This window comes from Rattus norvegicus, chromosome 7, assembly GCF_021556685.1.
Source record: "Rattus norvegicus strain SHRSP/BbbUtx chromosome 7, alternate assembly SHRSP_T2T, whole genome shotgun sequence".
NCBI classification, from domain to species: Eukaryota; Metazoa; Chordata; class Mammalia; order Rodentia; family Muridae; genus Rattus; species Rattus norvegicus.
The window spans coordinates 58044588-58059228 of NC_141540.1; the positions used below are offsets into that span (position 1 = coordinate 58044588).

At 37.2% G+C, this 14641-nt stretch overlaps 1 long non-coding RNA gene across 1 annotated transcript in view; it reads left to right on the top strand.

Annotated features, from left to right (window-relative positions):
• The window catches only part of LOC134479690 (uncharacterized), a 73026-nt gene that overhangs the window by 4787 nt on the left and 53598 nt on the right, over positions 1-14641 (top strand). The window contains exons 4-5 of the long non-coding RNA XR_015624650.1: positions 4546-4674; positions 5389-5501. This is a non-coding gene — a long non-coding RNA (uncharacterized LOC134479690). The remainder of the gene's footprint in view (positions 1-4545; positions 4675-5388; positions 5502-14641) is intronic.

The window sequence follows — 14641 nt, forward strand, 5'->3', positions numbered from 1 at the left end:
TCAGAGTAAACAAGGTGGTATGTGATATTTGAATGGAAATCTCTATGAAAAACACTCAGGGTATAAGTTTTACACACATCCAACTTAATAGAAAACACAGACAATGAAAATGATGGTTTCATTTTTGGACCAGGAAACTAAAGTGAGAGATGTGAGGAGATTTGTTCAATCCTGTGGCAAAATTAGTACCAAGTGCTAAGTCTTCTGACTCATAGTCTAATTCCTTTCCTGGTACAGAATGCTCTCCCCAGGGTTTGTTTTCTTAGCAGCAGAAAGTTTAGTGATGGCTGAATGTATTTTATTTTAAAAAACTAGATAATTTATAATATATCAATCATACTATCAATATAGGACGTGCTAGTTAATGTAAACTACATGGCTTTATAGACTCGGCATAATGTTATATTAATTTGATATTCTGAAAAAGAATATATTTCAGATTAGCAATTCAAAAATTCAAACTAGCAAATGATTCAATCCAAAAGAAAATCACACACCTAATTTAGAGCTGCACCACATATTCATTAAGACTCTCTCCTTTCCTTCGTTTTTTTTTTTTTAATTTGACACGTTCTTGCTCTGTAATCCAGGCTGTCTTCAATCTTCAGATCCTTCTGCCTCCTCATACGCTTAAATATCAGGATTACAGTGGTGTGCCACCAACCATACCCACCTTAAATGTGACATCATTTTTACAACTTTCCAACCAAGACAGATTTTAATTGTTTGAAATAAAATCAAAGTTATGTCTGTGTCCTTTTCCACGGTGCTTTGCTTCTCTGTTAGGAAGACAGTTTGATGTAATTAATAGAACAAAATTGTTGTACGTTGACTAATGCTTATTGACTTTGTTTTTGTTTCTTTTCTCACATGAAGAACTATTTCCTTAAGTCAAGCTGTTAAACTGGTGGGTGGTATGCTTTTATTTCTTATATTACTCAGATAGTCATCTGGCGTATGCCACCAAGGAAGAGATTGAGTTTCTTTGGGAAAAATGGTAAAATTAAGAGAAAATTGGGATTTTAACACGAGAGTAGCTCAGGACTGGCTGTGAGTTAATTACTAATATTTTCTAAGTGACTCATTCTAATTTCTCGAAATGAACATTACAGCATTGTTTACGCTTTCCCTCTATCTGTGGTGAATCTGGTCTTTGATTTTCAGTTTTAACAAGTTCCACAATTTTGCTCTGATATTCATAAGGGTAATTAATTTCTTTCTAATCTCTCTATTTCTTTAACTACTGTCTTTATCGATCATTCCCCTATTTTATTGACCCTTTATATTTGTAGCCATCTATCATTTCTACTAATTTATTAGCCATTTCCATAGTGTTACTCTAATTTTATTTTAGTAAACTATGGATGAACATCTCATAGTCATTGGATATATATTGATTCGGATGGCTTTTAGTTCCAGAACTTTGGGTATTCATTTTATAGGTACTGTGATGGTTTGTACAGGCTTGGTCCAGGGAGTGAGTGGCATTATTAGGAGGGGTGGCATCGTTGGAGTAAATGTCTCACTGTGGGCATGAGTTTAAGACCCTCTGTCATCCTAGCTGCTTGGAAGTCAGTCTTCCAGGAGCAGCCTTCCGTTGAAGATGCAGAACTCTCAGCTCTGCCTGTACCACGACCGCCTGGACTTTGCCATGTTCCCACCTTGATGATAATGAACTGTAAGACAGTCCGAATTAAATGTTGTCCTTTGTAAGACTTGCCTTGGTCACGGTGTCCGTTCACAGCAGACAAACCCTAAGACTGATACTAACACATTAAATGTGTGTATCATCATTTGCATTATTAGGCACAATGCTATGTGCACAGAAGACTCTTCATACTCCATAGTTAAAAAGAGCTCTATCGCAGCAACTTTTAGATTCACACTTTATCTTTTAGTAGCCTAACTTGATAAAATTGATGTTTCTGACAGCTTTGTTCTCCCATGAGGATTATTCCAAAGAACAAAGAGAAATGTCATTTGAGAAAGAATTGTTTACCAAATACTAATAAAGTTTCTCAGAAAGAAAAAAATCAGAGTTACAAACACACATATGAGTGTTATGAAGTATTTAAACAATATATTTAATAAAAATTTGTAATTGGAAAATTTAATGTAAAAATTTGTCAGGAAACTATTGGACTTACAATTAATTGTACTGTTCACACATGCTTTACTTCAGCAACAAATTATTGTAGCTGTGAATGAAAATTTCTATTCCATAAAAATAAAGTATTACACGGCTATGTAAACATTTGTTTGGGCTGGAGAGATGGCTCAGTGGTTAAGAGCCACTGACTACTCTTCCTAGAGGTCCTGAGTTCAAATCCCCTCAACCACACGGTGGCTCATAAACATCTGTAATGAGATCTAATGTTCTCTTTTTGTATGTCTTAAGACAGCTACAGTGTACTTATATATAATAAAAAATATTTAAAAAGAAAACATTTGTTTACACCATATGTGAAATGCTAAAACAGCTGTGAAAAAGTTATTAACCTGGGTTTGTATCTTATTTAGGATTTCTACTGCTGAGAAGTGGCACCATGACAAAGGCAACTCTTATAAAGGACAATGTTTAATTGTGGCTGCCTTACAGGTTCTGAGGTTCAGTCCATTGTCATCAAGGTGGGAGCATGGCAGCATCCAGGCATACAATACCGGAGAAGCCAAGAGCTCCATCTTATTCTGAAGGCTGACAGGAGAAGACTGACTCTTATCCCTGGGAAAGAGCTTCAGAGCCAACCCACACGGTCACATTCTTTCTTTAACAAGGCCAAATCTGTTGCAGAACCTTCCCCTAACGAATAGAGATTTCAAGGAGCCAATCACTGGGCAAGTAGGTGGGACTTCCAGGAGGGAGAGGGGAAGAGGGGAAAAGATACGGTTTTTGGACTGGAGGCCAAAGTGTAGGTATCAGAGGCCCCAGTTTAGGTGGCAGATCCGCTGGGTTCTGCTACCAGAAGATTTATAACTTAGAAGAGCTTACAAATTATGATGCCAGTTGATGTGCCCAGCGATTATGTTACCTGTTGATTCTTAACTAAGTTTGTATAGTGTTTTCCTTAAAGCAGGACTCAACTGGGTTTCAGAGAGAAAGGTATGGCAGCAAAGTGTGGGTTTGTGAGGCGAGCCAAGTGGAGAGATTTCAGAGCTCCAGGTCAAAGAGTCTGCCTGGTTGAGAACAGGCCCGCTGGTGCCTTGCCAGCAGTAGCATGGATTGCCTTTTTAAAATATTTCACACAACATACACCTACTCCAACAAGGCCACACCTCCTAATAGAGGCACTCCTTGGACTAAGCGTATTCAAACCAACACACCTTCTAATAGTACCAGTACCTGGGCCAAACATATTTAAATCACCACATTCTACTTCCTGGCCCACAGGCTTGTTCAAACTCTTGAGTATATGGGGATCATGCCTAGCCATAGCATAATGCACAGATTTAGTCCAACTTCCTAAGTCCCATAATCTATATCAGTCTCAACAAAGTTAAAAGAACAAAGTTCAAAGTCTCTTCTCAGATTTGTCCTGTCACTTAACTGCAATTCCTTATAAAATTAAAATCAAGAAAGTGGATCTCTTGCCTCCACCATCACAGGATATACATTATCATTCCAAACCTTCATAGTGAAGAAATACTGACCAAAGCAAATCCAAAACCAAGGTGGGCAAACCCCAAACTCAGCATCTTCATATCTGATGTCAAAGCTCTCTTCAGATCTCCCAGTGTTTTCATCTTTGCAAACTGCAACATAATTCTTTGTCTGGTTCCACTTCCTGTCGGCAGCTGTACCCATTAGGTCACACTTCCTAACAGTGCCATTCTCTGGGCCAAGCATATTCAAACCACCACAGTTTGCATGTTATGTTGCCTAGAGTACTGTACCATCTTTGAAAAAAAATAAGTGAAACAAGTCCAGAGACACTGTTTGCATAGCTTGTTATTGGCTTTCAATCGAGTGATAGTAGTATAAAGTGAATTATACAAGCAAAATGTCATCAATGAATTTTCAGAGGAAAATACCAACATAAATTTTCTCAAACTATAAATGATTAATATGTTCCCAAGGACAATGGGGTCATCACAATTTCATTGATTGCCCAAATGAGAATTTATGAGGTAATGTTTTTTCACACAGGCCCCCTACTGCACTACTTTAGTAAAGGGAAATGTGACAATATATATTTAATTTGCATTTTTTTTCAAATTGACTTATTAAAAGAAGGATTTTAATGATTAAACCCATGCTTACTTTCAAGTTTCCAATGCGAAGTGGCTTTCTCACATTTATTCCTACTTCTGTAAATCAGTCAGTGAAAAAAATATTAAATAGAAAACTCCATTAGTTTTATATGTATCAACTCAGAAGGCAAAGGATAGTGGTGATTTATTTTCTTGATATATTTATGTACTAAATGCTAATAAAAAGAATATTTAGAAGATATGTACTTAGGTGAGGTAGAATTCATGCGTACATTTCAGTTTTTAGGCTTACTACATTTCTGTATTTTATCTTGAGTTTCTACTTTTATCACATAGGTGTTGATGATGAAAACATCTCTGCTCCCAAATTTCTAGCACCCATACATCAATTGAAGCAAGTCTGTGCAGTGAGATAGATGCTATCCTGCATCGAAGCTCAAAAGCATAAATTCTTCCATCCGACAGGTAATTTCATTCATACTTTACTTCTGCATGTCATCACTTTTTTTATAGAATCATACTCTGGACTTTATATCCGCAGACTTATGACAGACCCTGGATAGATCCCACTTTTAAGGCATTAGGGATTTTGTTAATGGCTCAAACAGTTATGACCTCTGGGAAATTATATTATCATAATATGTTCCTTATAAAGGCTATCCTGAAGTAAACGACGATGGAACTTGTCTAGAAATCATTAAATATTCAATAAGCATTCTGGTCAACATGGTAGCATGGATGGGGAAGAAGTCATGTGGCCCCACCCTAGCTGAGAGCTATTATTAGCTGAAAGCTGCTGTCAGGGGAGAGTCCTTTGCCTTTAAGGGTGTGGTCTCTTGTAAATTACAGAGTGGTTGCTTCTCTACCTGGGTACAGAATGGCAGCTCTAATTGGACGTAGTGGGAATGAGGAGAAGAGAGAAAAATGTGACCAAAGTACTTTGATACTTCTGTGAAATTTCCAAATACTCTTTTTTTTAAAAAGTCTTTAAAAATTCTTGTGGAAAAATATTAGTCTTCAAATGTAAACAGTTCTCTCATTAACTTTTTCATATGTTTACCATACATTCGAAGCCTTGTATCTGTGTACCTTAAATTGTGAAGATACTACTAAAAGTTTATCAACTGTGTAGCTTTTTAATGGAGGTAAAGGAGTAATTCAGGCAATTATATATTATAGAAGTGGTTGAGCATCTCAATAATTCAGCATCTAAGTTCAACATGATATGGTCAATCTTATGATGAGAAAAAGAACATAAGAAGAGAACATTTGAGGCCTCAGGAAGTTTAGAGGTATGGTGGGATGGGTGGGGTGGGGATATCCTTGTGGAGACATGGATGGGAGTGGTCTATGGGGAGAAAATATGGGATGGGGAACTGTCAGGGGGATGGACTGGGAGAGGAATAAAATCTGGAGTGTAAAAATAAATAAGTAAATAAATAAATAAACGAATGTAAAAAATTTGAAAGAAGAGTATTGCTGCTCAGCAAATATGGGTATAATGAGGGACATTTGGGTATTAAAAATAGAGAGATGAAATAATATGCCAATATTTTTTATCACTGAAGTAAGTTCATAAAGCACTGGGGTGAATGAAAAGCCCATGGAAACTGAGAATCACTGAAGTTGAGACAGAAAGATATAAGGCTTATGGCAGGTGACATACCCTTAGAGATTTTATATGAGAGCATCGTGAGGAGTTGATGCTTCTGATGAAAGGGAATGCTGGAAAGTCATAATTAGAGCTGCGATGGCAAACAGAACACTGACCATGAGAGAGGGGGAAGTACCTTGGTGTGTAAAGTCAACCTGTTGAGATTTGATTAAAAGCAATGAAATAACAGTTTCACAGAGGCGAATTTACAAATAAAAGCGTTTTGTAAAAAAAACAATAAAGTCCTATGTGACTCTGAGTTGTTATGAGTGTTATGAATGCATAATCTGTGTCTTTAAATACACTAAAGATTTTCCATAAGGGATTTAGCTATTGAGCTAAAATATAAGTTATCTCATCCAATAAAGGTAAAGGTGGTAAAATTTAAAGACATTAAAATAGTTATGCACAGCATGCATTTCTTAAATTGCAGCTTGACTTGTCTTCATTGGTGCAGTGATTGTAAGGAACAAATTAATTCTAGGTTATAATTGATTCTGTTCACAGAGACAGTGACAGATTTCTGAACCCAAAGTCCTATAAACCTTGACATTGACTACCATATAGATAACGTAGGACTTTCGTTCATTTATTGTCGAAGGGATAGAGCCATGCCTGGCAGGAGCTTAAAAATACCCAAGGTCTTCCCCGCATACTCCACATTGTTGGGCAGTATATCCAGTGACATTAGATCTGCCACAGCTGTTCATGCATTTAAATGAAAGTTAAAGAAGTTCTTTTTGATCTAGTTTTAGTGTTTACCTAATTTACATGCACGGCTCTGTTCCAGAAGAGCTTGTTCGAAGTAATTTTCTCAGTTTTATCCGTCACTGGTATTTTTATGCCTTTATTTCTCAGCCCCTAAAATGCGACACAAATAAAAGCAGCTTTCTAAATAAAAATTGATTATTTGGGGAATACTTACCCAATAAACCATCTCCTTATATGCGTACATTATACATTGGATTTTAAAGAGAAAAAAAATCACACGTCTTAATTCATTGTGGTATACAGACAGCAATATTCTTATCTGTGTGTTAAAGTTAAATTGGGAAATCTGACAAATGCTTTGCTCAGATGGTTGACAACATCTGTGTACAATGTCATCCTCTGGTGATGCTGGAGCACTGTATTCACCTCTTGGAATTTGATCCAGTCCTATTACAAGCATTACCTCTGGTAATGACTCATGTCCTTTCCAACACACCAGCAGATCTAAAGTCTCCCTTAATTTAAGGTCTAAACATTAGCACCTTACACTGTATGGAGAGGAAATAGAGTGCTTAGAAGAAACAATTTTTAGTTTTTTCTTTTGTAGAGGTTTCCCAGATAGTGTGAGTATGTGTCCATGTGCACAGGTAAAGTCTATGCATACCTATGTGCAGACCCGAGATTGACATACTGGGTATATTACTGAGTCTCTTCCTCCCCTCTTTTTGAGGCAGGGTCTTTCACTAAACCCACAGTTTTCCATTTCTGCTAGACAATGTAGCCAGCAAATTGCTGGATACTCCTGTCTCTGCCTGTCTAGAGCTAGGGTTAAGATATGTTCCATCAAGTGCCCAGCTTTTGTATTATTTTTTTAGATTTATTTTATTTTTTTTACATTTTTCCCCATTTTTATTAAATTGGGTATTTTTAATTTACATTTCAAATGTTATTCCCTTTCCCAGTTTCCAGACCAACATCCCCCTAATCCCTCCCCCTCCCCTTCTATATGGGTGTTCCCCTCCCAAACTCCCCCCCCCCGTTATCGCCCTCCCCCCAAGATCCTGTTCACTGGGGGTCCAGCCTTGGCAGGACCAAGGGCTTCCCCTTCCACTGGTGCTCTTACTAGGCTATTCATTGCTACCCATGCAGTTGGAGCCCAGGGTCAGTCCATGCATAGTCTTTAGGTAGTGGCTTAGTCCCTGGAAGCTCTGGTTGCTTGGCATTGTTGTTCATATGGGGTCTTGAGCCCCTTCAAGCTCTTTCAGTCCTTTCTCTGATTCCTTCAACGGGGGTCCCGTTCTCAGTTCAGTGGTTGTATGGGTTTTGAGGTCCAGAAGTCTGGTCTTCATGCTGACACAGCAATTATTTTCTGTACTTTGTCAGCTCTCAAACCTTTGTTGATTTATTTTCACCTTAAGTTGTTATGAAAGTGATGCACCCTAGAATCACATGTTTCTATTGCTTCTTAATGCAGAAATGAATTTACATCCATAAAACAATTTTGTGGAATTATCACTTAAAGTGTGTGATACATTCGAAGCCATTAGAATGAGAAAGAAAAATCTCAAAAGGAATATCAATACTGTGGAAGTAGAGCTCATTAATCATTACCAGAATAATTAATATGAATACCAGAGATACTGCCGTGAAATAATTTTTGTTATTTATTAAACACAAAGACATTCACACATACTATAAAATGCTGTTCTGTTGTTTAACCACTAATTTGCTTTTTACTTTAAAGAAGTATCAAATAAAGATTATAGGTTTTATTTTTTCTGTTCCCGACACTGCACACCGACTGGTTATTATCCAAATTTATATGCCAGGGATGCTTAATTCTGCTTTCTTGAGTTAGTAACACAGTGTTACTATATTTAGTGCTAGTCTATGCTGAATCTCCTGGTATATAAAACACTTACACACATGTATTAGGTAGTTCTGATAATTCAGTAGATTTATACAATCAGGTTAATCAGTATTTATATATCTTTAGACATTTGTTATTTGTAATTGCCTCAAAATTCTAAACACTTCCCATTTTTTGAGGTGTATAACTTGTGTTGTAGACTGAAGTCATCCTACAATGCTGGAGAACCCTAGAACTAGTACTTCACATCCAATTGTGTTTGTGTGCTGTGATCTAGTTTTAGCTTCTAGGGACCAAAATTCTACCATTTGCTTCCAGGTGATCAGAAGTTCCACATTCCACAAATGAGAGTTATCTATTGTTCAAAATAGGTAGACAAATGTCTAAGCACAGAAAGAAAAACCCCACTTGAGGTTTTGATATTCATATTTAGTTTAAATCACAAAATAAGATTGTTTTAAGTTACATGACTTTTTTTTTATTTTCAAGTTATTTTATTTATTTACTTTCCAGTCATTGCGCACCCTTGGTGCCCCATCCCACAGTTCCTCCTCCCATTCCTCTTCCCCCTTGCCTCTGAGAGGGTGCTCCTCCCCATCACCCGCTATGAAGTGCTTACCTGACTTGGCTGTCCTCTGAGAGACCCTACCAGCAGCTGACTGAGACAGAGGCAGACACTTACACCCAAACAATGGACTGAAGCTGGGGATCCCTGTGGTTGAATTAGGGCAAGGATTGAGGAAGTTGAAAGGGAGAGCGACTCCATTAGGAAGATCAGCAGTCTCAACTAACCCAGACCCCAAGGAGCTCCCAGAGACTGAGCCACCAATGAGGAGTGTACACAGGCCGGTCACAGGTCCGGGCACATAGATAGTTGTATAACTTTTACATATACGTAAAATTATTCATCAAATTTAAAATAATGACTATAATACAGGTCTTACTGTCTGTTATATGACTTTCTCTACTGTCCAAAGGCTACTTAATTCCAGAATAGGCATAACAAAGCAACCTTAATGGAGGCACATATGAATTTTGAAACTTTCTCTGCATTAATTTCAGCTGTGGGAGATTATTCTGCTTGCGTTCTGCTATCAACAATCACTATATTTGTTAGTATTAAGTATTTAAATTTCAGGAGTTTTAGGCTTAAAAATACAAATATTGCATGAGACTTCCATATGCCCACTACTCTGAGTGTCTCGTCATTCAAATATTACACTAGCGTGTTACATTCTTTACAACTGAGAAACCACAATCAAAACATATTAGCATTTTTCTCTACGATTCTCACAGATTTCAGTCATTCCTTCCCTAACACTGTTTTCTGGTTTAAGATCTTACCTAAAGCGCTACGATGTATTTGATAACATAACGGGTCTCCTTTTTTTCGTCTGGATTGTGAAAGGTTTCTCAGATTATTCTTATGTTTGATGACAATTTTGAGGAGGACTGGTCAAATATTTTTATAAAATGTATGTTAATTGGAGTATATCTAGTGATCCTTTTGATGGTCAGATGGAGATAACGGTGCTTTGAATAAAATGGCATAGCACATCAGCATTAAACATGCAACAACACTCGAGGACACTGATAGTCCTAATGGTGATTTCCTCTGTGAAGTAATGACTGGCAGGCTTCTCCACTGCTACCTCTCCTACAGTCAATTATTCCATATTTAGAATAAACACAAATTAATACTGAGTAGGAGACTATAATTTACCTCTTTGAGAAGAGAACATTTGTTTAAATTATTTGGACTGCGTGGTGGTACGAATATGTTTGGCTCCTATAGCCTCATGGCTTTGAATGCTTGACCAATAGGAAGATGCATTACTAGGAGGTGTGGCCTTATTGGAGTAGGTGTGATCTTGTTCAAGAAAAGGTGTCACTGTGGGGTTGGGCTTTGATATCTGATATGTATGTTCTACTCCCACAATGGGAAGATAGTCTCCTGGCTGTCTTAGTATCAAAAATTAAAACTCCGAACTCCTTCTCCAGCACCATGTCTGCCTGCACACTGCCATGCTTGCTGCCATGATGATAATGGACTAAAATTCCAAAACTGTAAGCCAGCACCAATTTTTTTAACATTCTTTTTTCTTTTTTTCCTTTTTTTCCATCTTTATTAACTTGAGTATTTCTTATTTACATTTTGATTGTTATTCCCCTTCCCAGTTTCCAGGCCAACATCCCCCTAACCCCTCCCCCTCCCCTTCCCTATGGGTGTTCCCCTCCCCATCCTCCCCCCATTACCGCCATCCCCCCAACAATCATGTTCACTGGGGGTTCAGTCTTGGCATGACCAAGGGCTTCCCCTTCCACTGGTGCTCTTACTAGGCTATTCATTGCTACCTATGCAGTTGGAGTCCAGGGTCAGTCCATGCATAGTCTTTGGGTAGTGGTTTAGTCCCTGGAAGCTCTGGTTGCTTGGCATTGTTGTTCATATGGGGTCTCAAGCCCCTTCAAGCTCTTTTAGTCCTTTCTCTGATTCCTTCAACGGGGGTCCCGTTCTTAGTTCAGTAGTTTAATGATGGCATTCGCCTCTGTATTTGCTGTATTCTGGCTGTGTCTCTCAGGAGAGATCTACACCCGGTTCCTGTCAGCCTGCACTTCTTTGCTTCATCCATCTTATCTAGTTTGTGGCTAGATGTATGGGCCACATGTGGGGCAGGCTCTGAATGGGTGTTCCTTCTGCCTCTGCTCTAAACTTTGCCTCCCTATGCCCTGCCAAGGGTATTCTTGTTCCCCTTTTAATGAAGGAGTGAGGCATTCACAGTTTGGTCATCCTTCCTGAGGTTCATGTGTTCTGTGCATCTAGGGTAATTCAAGCATTTGGGCTAATAGCCACTTATCAGTGAGTGCATACCATGTGTGTTTTTCTGTGATTGGGTTACCTCACTCAGGATGATATTTTCCAGTTCCATCCATTTGCCTATGAATTTCATAAAGTCATTGTTTTTGATAGCTGAGTAATATTCCATTGTGTAGATGTACCACATTTTCTGTATCCATTCCTCTGTTGAAGGGCATCTGGGTCCTTTTCAGCTCCTGATTATTATAAATAAGGTTGCTATGAACATAGTGGAGCACGTGTCTTTTTTATATGTTGGGGCATCTTTTGGGTATATGCCCAAGAGAGGTATACTGGGTCCTCAGGGTAGTTCAATGTCCAATTTTCTGAGAAACTTCCAGACTCATTTCCAGAATGGTTGTACCAGTCTGCAATCACACCAACAATGGAGGAGTGTTCCTCTTTCTCCACATCCTCGCCAGCATTTGCTGTCACCTGAGTTTTTGATCTTAGCCATTCTCACTGGTGTGAGGTGAAATCTCAGGGTTGTTTTGATTTGCATTTCCCTTATGACTAAAGATGTTGAAAATTTCTTTAGGTGTTTCTCAGCCATTTGGCATTCCTCAGCTGTGAATTCTTTGTTTAACTCTGAATCCCATTTTTTAATAGGGTTATTTGTCTCCCTGCAGTCTAACTTTGTGAGTTCTTTGTATATTTTGGATATAAGCCTTCTATCAGTTGGAGGATTGGTAAAGATCTTTTCCCAATCTGTTGGTTGCCATTTTGTCCTAACAACAGTGTCCTTTGCCTTACAGAAGTTTTGCAGTTTTAGGAGAACCCATTTGTCGATTCTAGATCTTAGAGCATAAGTCATTGGTGTTTTGTTCAGGAAATTTTCTCCAGTGCCCATGTGTTCGAGATGCTTCCCCACTTTTTCTTCTTTTAGTTTGAGTGTATCTCGTTTGATGTGGAGGTCCTTGATCCACTTGGACTTAAGCTTTGTACAGGGTGATAAGCATGGATCGATCTGCATTCTTCTATATGCTGACCTCCAGTTGAACCAGCACCGTTTGCTGAAAATGCTATCTTTTTTCCATTGGATGGTTTTAGCTCCTTTGTCAAAAGTCAAGTGACCATTAGTGTGTGGGTTCATTTCTGGGTCTTCAATTCTATTCCACTGGTCTATCTGTCTATCTCTATACCAATACCATGCAGTTTTTATCACTATTTCTCTGTAATACTGCTTGAGTTCAGGGATAGTGATTCCCCCTGAAGTCCTTTTATTGTTGAGGATAGTTTTAGCTATCCTGGGTTTTTTGTTATTCCAGATGAATTTGCAAATTGTTCTGTCTAACTCTCTGAAGAATTGGATTGGTATTTTGATGGGGATTGCATTGAATCTGTAGATCTCTTTTGGTAAAATGGCCATTTTTACTATATTAATCCTGCCAATCCATGAGCATGGGAGATCTTTCCATCTTCTGAGGTCTTCTTCAATTTCTTTCTTCAGAGGCTTGAAGTTCTTATCATAAAGATCTTTCACTTGCTTGGTTAAAGTCACACCGAGTTATTTTACATTATTTGGGACTATTATGAAGGGTGTCATGGAGTTATGGGGTTGTTTAACTGGTTTATCTGTTCCTGATTTAACTTCGGTACCTGGTATCTGTCTAGGAAATTGTCCATTTCCTGCAGATTTTCAAGTTTTGTTGAATAAAGGCTTTTATAGTAAGATCTGATGATTTTTTGAATTTCCTCTGAATCTGTAGTTATGTCTCCCTTTTCATTTCTGATTTTGTTAATTTGGACACACTCTTTGTGTCCTCTCGTTAGTCTGGCTAAGGGTTTATCTATCTTGTTGATTTTCTCAAAGAACCAACTTTTGTTTCTGTTGATTCTTTCTATGGTCCTTTTTGCTTCTACTTGGTTGATTTCAGCTCTGAGTTTGATTATTTCCTGCTTTCTACTCCTCCTGGGTGTATTTGCTTCTTTTCGCTCTAGAGCTTTTAGGTGTGCTGTCAAGCTGCTGATATATGCTCTTTCCTGTTTATTTCTGTCAGCACCAATTAAATGTTTTCTTTTATAAGAGTTGTCTTGGTCATGGAGTTCTTCACAGTCATGAAACCCTAACTAAGATAGACTACTTCCATGAACTTTTGCTTGTTTCTATTTCCTGCAGCGTTAAACCAGAAGTAATTAGTTGCTTCTTGGAACACAACACCACCCAGTGATATGTGCTTAGGTGCTTGACTTTTTTTCATCCTAATATGTTAAGAAAGGTTCCTGTTTACCTGTGATTGAACCCCTTCTTTTGGAGTATCAAATTTAATATTTGGCCGTGAAATTTGTTCAAAGTTCATTTCATGTTTTGCCCAAAAGAATAGATTTAGGTCCATTGTTACAGAACCCCCAGTTTATTGGAAAAATGGTTCTAAAATCAAATTCTGGTTTCTAGATATTGATAATGCTATTTAGGTATAATTAATTTCATCCTTGTTAGTGAACAGAGACAGTTCTGTTTAATATATATATATTTTCTCTTTATATAATGTATAACTTTCTATATAGTGGATCTATTCACTAACAAGACTAGAACTGACTATAATTTATATTATATTTATATATATGTTTAAACAAAACATATAATTTTAGTTATATTAAATTATTTATTATATTATGTATTATAATTTTATTTTTCTAACAAAATATAATTATTATATATGTTATATAATACATGCAGTATTCTGTGTAATGTACATTAGTTATATTAAAACAAAATACAATTGTAGATATCATTTTATAATATATAATATTATATAATTAAGAGTATTATATATAAAGTAAATAATATGTAACTATAGTATACTATATGTTATATATGTGATACAATAATCATATATTTACATATAGTATATGCATGCAAACTAGCCAGGTATTGTTTTCTCATGTAAGTTCGTTCAATGATTTTTATGATTAATTATGATTTACCCTAAACATAAATTTAAGTTAACTTTTCAGAATTTTTCACCAGTAGCATTAGAAAGAACCTTACCAACCACAATAATCCTTATGTATATTGTATTTTATATTTAGACCTGAATTTAGTATTTTCCAAGGTTACTTTAGTCAGTACCTTTTATATTCCCTTCCATTTAGATAAATTACAGAATAACAATTTAAATGATTTTCCATCAATATGCACTTCTTTCAGTAACAAGTAGGCAAGATTATTTATAAACAGAACTTGTGTTGAGTTTGAAAAATGGAGTTGCCTTCTTACTATTATTGTTTTACGTAAAACCCAGGTGACCCCTGGTAGACTTCTCTCAGTTCATCCAGGAAAATGCCCCAATTATTCCATCCACTTCCACGAGACAGGACCTGGCTTTGCTTAAGCGTGCAT